Source organism: Bubalus bubalis, chromosome 3, assembly GCF_019923935.1.
Source record: "Bubalus bubalis isolate 160015118507 breed Murrah chromosome 3, NDDB_SH_1, whole genome shotgun sequence".
Classification (NCBI taxonomy): Eukaryota; Metazoa; Chordata; class Mammalia; order Artiodactyla; family Bovidae; genus Bubalus; species Bubalus bubalis.
The window spans coordinates 57,444,435-57,448,480 of record NC_059159.1 but is presented as its reverse complement, the minus strand read 5'-3'; the positions used below and the strand labels follow the sequence as shown (position 1 = coordinate 57,448,480).

The following is a 4,046-nucleotide window of genomic DNA, read 5'->3' as shown; positions in this document are numbered from 1 at the left end:
AGTAACACAGAAAAGAGCTTTTATATTCCTGTCACAAATATGTGGCCGCTCCAGTGCCTGGCTGATTCTGGATGAACACGTTTTCTGCACCATCGTCTCCACAGTCTTTGCTCTCTGATGTTAATAACTCTGTTAGCAGCTCTTTGGTTGTTCCTTGAGCCAGAATATCTACTACATCAGCTAGCTTCTTTTCAGAATCCAGAAAAGAGTGGAAGATTGGAAGTCAGAGTACCTTTGAGTGTCACTTGATCACCATGCTTTGACTTGACCTTTCTCATCCCTTACTTCTTTAGCCATGAACTGATGATAATGATGGTCCCGGGGTAGTACAAGCTTAAATGGTGGAAGGTATGTGAAAGCATTCTGTGACCGAGAAAGGGCTATGATATTTTATTTTAGAATGTGCTTCTCTTCTGGGAGACTAGGACTTCCTGTGTCTCATCCCCTTTTAAGCAGCACTCTGGCTTATTCACTCGATTCAGCTCCACAGACATTTGTCAAGTATCATTAACACGTCAGCCACACGAAGTGCCTCCCCTGGGTAATGACATCCCTGAAAAAGTAAGAAGTGGAGAAACTCAGGTTTGGCAGAATCTCCATCACTTGGAAGAGTTGCATGTGGTTGGATGGACAAGCTGCTTGGGTGGGGATTATAACCCACAAGAGGCATTCGTGACTCCTGACACCTTCAGTTGCTGGACACTGAAAACCTGAATCAAAATGGCCTAGATAAGCTGTTGGCTCACCTAACTGGGAGGTCCAGTGTTAGGAGGTCTTCAGGGTTCCATGATACAGTGGTTTAACCACGGCATCAAGGGTACAATTTTTCCTTTTTCTGTTATCTGTAGTGATGGCTTCATCCTGTAACTAGCTCCTTTCAGGGTATGGGATGGCTGCCAGCAGCAAGTGGAGTTCTTAGCTTCCTTGTTCGTGATAAGGCAGGATGGGGAGGGCACTCACACCTCGTGACCTTGACTGTTCTATCTTAATTAGCCACCCCCACATCCTGTCTCTTTCTCTAATCTCTGTGCATTCTTTCTTTCACAGTTTGAACTATTATTTACTTTGCTATTTTGCTTATTATTTATTTATATGTTTGCTCATTTATAGTCAGCTCCCTCTCTGGAATATCAGCTTCATGGGGTCATGGATTTCATCTTGTTCACGGTGGTCCTTGACCCACCTTCTAAGGAGAGTGGGGATCCTCCTTGACCTACAAGAGAGAGGCTGAGTCTGCAAGAGGGGTTCCCCTTTCCTGCCTCCTTCCTAAATCCACAGTGCTTCTTGCCTGGGTCCTGATCCCTTGGTGCACGTCGAGATGTTGCTGGAATTAAGACAATCACAGGTGCCACTTTGAAGAGGTCATTCCAAATAAAGCATCTTGAGTTGGTTTAGTCTGGTTAGAAAAACAGAACTGTTGACCAGAGAAATCTGGGAAAGCTGGGAAGACAAGGTTGATGGACAAATTGTCCCTGAAGTGAGAAGGGCAACAAGGTCAAATGGGTGAAAAACAAAGTGGCATAAGATGAACAGTTTAGGACCAAGTGGGAGCAGAGGTGGGGCCATAGTGGGCTTCTCTCCCGCAAACCTCTGTCTACATTCCTGAGCATATTAATCGCACTTTTGCATGGCGATGCTCCAAGGGTCCTATGAAAGATTAATAATAGCTCTTCACAGTTTTAGAGCATTTCATAACTTACAAGACATATTCCCAGACATTATCTCACTTCATTGTCACGGCCATTCTGTGAGGTTGGCTTGATCACTCCCCTTTTGCAAGCAAAGAAACCAAACCTCAGAGCGACTTTCCAAAAGCCATGAAGTTCAGAAGAAGAAAAAACTGGGTACAGACATTTTCCTTCAAGTCTTGAGTTCATGCTGCCTCAGTGCAGCTGAAGAAAAATGGGCTAATGATTTCCTAATGAAAACACATCTTTAGGCGTAGGCTTTTTCATTTTGCATTATTTGTCATTCCATTTAGAATTGAGTTGCTTTGTACTTTTATATACATATGTAATTTTCCATAACAGAAAAGCTTAAAAAATTAAAAGGATGGGGTTGAATGGTTTGGCCAGCCCCCAGCAGAGAGAACCACGGGAAGGTCAGGCCCCAAGGAAGTCAGGTGCTGAAGGGTTTGGGCTTCAGTGCTTTAAGATTTGACTTTAAAAAAGAAACGAGAAAAGAACATTTGGGAATAAGAAATAAGAAAAATCACGTGCATGCACAAGCAGCTAAAAAAAAAAAAAACCCACAAAGGGATGAGTTGTTCCCTCTGGGTTTTATATTCTCTTGCCAGATCATTTAATTATGTTTCTATTCTTTTTTTCCCAAATTAAATTTTCCCCCAGACTTAAATAAGGAGCAGCTGATGCTTCATAGAAGACTTTGTGGAGCAGCCTTTCTGGAGGTGTCATTTGCAGGTCCTGGCTTGATGTCCCATTTCACTGTGTGATCTTGGGTTATTATTTCCCTCCTAACAGGTTCACTTTCTTTGACTGTAACATAGAAATAATACTGTTTACCACCAAAGGACCTCCCAAGAAAACTGAAAAAGAAGGCAGGGTGATAGCCACGAAGGCACTTGGAAATTTTCCAAAGTAGAATGTCTTAAGCTGGGAGACGTTATTATTAGAGTATTCCTTGGACTCACCTGAGTTTGTGGGTTACTACAGTCCAGGACTCTGGCAGCCCCTGCTGCCCTGGAATTAAAGTTGAAAGAACTTAAGTGGTCAACCTGCCTGGGATCTTAGAGTTTCTGAAGCTGGATGTCTTCTGGTTGATTTGGTTGGTTGGACACAGATTTCATCCCAGGAGGTATTATTGATTTGCATAGATGATTCAGGAACCAGAGTGTCCTGAGAAAGAGATGTGGTCAGTCCTTGATTATCCATGCTAAAGGGCAGATCATAATCTCAAAGAACAGGTCATCTCAAGGAGTGGGATTATTTATCTATTGGCAATACCTTGGCATTCAGGATCTTAGTTCCTTGAGTATGGATCAAACCCATGCCCCTTGTATTGGAAGTTTTAATCACTGGACCACCAGGGAAGTTCCAATGAGTGGGATCATTTTAATTCAACATTGCAATAATACAATTTTTTATTTTTTACCTCCTTAACTTTGTTGCTCAGGCTTGACTTTATAAAATGGAAGAGGGTTGACCAAGATAGATTTTGGGTGGAGGGAGAAAGGTCATGTGGGGTTACTAAGCCTGGCTCAAGACTCAGCTTTCTTTGCTTTCCCTTTCAAAGGCTTCAGGACAGGTGCTGTTGGCTTATCTTGTAACAGGAAGGAAAGGGGCAGGGCAAAACTTCTGAAAGAATGACATACCCCAAGGACACAATATAAAGCAATTAGAATCAAATGGGTCCAAGATGGCAGACAGGTTGACTTTGATTAGACCTTGATCCTCAGTCAGCAAGCTAAATACACACCCAGAGGCGCCATAATAGTTTCAAAGCATGTCAAAAGACCAAGGAATGGCCCAGTTCCTGGAAATCTCCACCCCTTCTCCAAATAGATGAAATAATCCTCCCACTCATTCAGTTCAGTCCTGTCTGACTCTTTGCGACCCCATGAATGGCAGCACGCCAGACCTTCCTGTCCATCACCAACTCCCAGAGTTCACCCAAACATGTCCATCGAGTCAGTGATACCATCCAGGGATCTCATCCTCTGTCGTCCCCTTCTCCTCCTTCCCCTTATCCCTCCCAGCATCAGGGTCTTTTCCAATGAGTCAACTCTTTACATGAGGTGGCCAAAGTACTGGAGTTTCAGCTTTAGCATCAGTCCTTCCAAAGAAATCCCAGGGCTGATCTCCTTCAGAATGGACTGGTTGGATCTCCTTGCAGTGCAAGGGACTCTCAAGAGTCTTGTCCAACACCACAGTTCAAAAGCATCAATTTTTTGGTGCTCAGCTTTCTTTATAGTCCAACTCTCACATCCATACATGACCACTGGAAAAACCATAGCTTTGACTAGATGAACCTTTGTTGGCAAAGTAATGTCTCTGCTTTTTAATATGCTATCTAGGTAATTCATAACT

General features: G+C 43.2%; 1 long non-coding RNA gene across 2 annotated transcripts; it reads right to left on the bottom strand.

Moving 5' to 3' along the window:
• Positions 1–377: 377 nt before the first annotated feature.
• On the bottom strand, positions 378–3,598 carry LOC123332725. 2 transcript variants are annotated; one of them, XR_006549705.1, is made up of 2 exons: positions 2,651–3,598; positions 378–553 (listed from the first exon to the last, which is right to left on the bottom strand). It is a non-coding gene; the product is annotated as an uncharacterized LOC123332725 (long non-coding RNA). The 2 variants fall into 2 exon arrangements; XR_006549704.1 differs by lacking the exon at positions 378–553 and adding an exon at positions 842–2,495.
• Between the last annotated feature and the right edge of the window lie 448 nt (positions 3,599–4,046).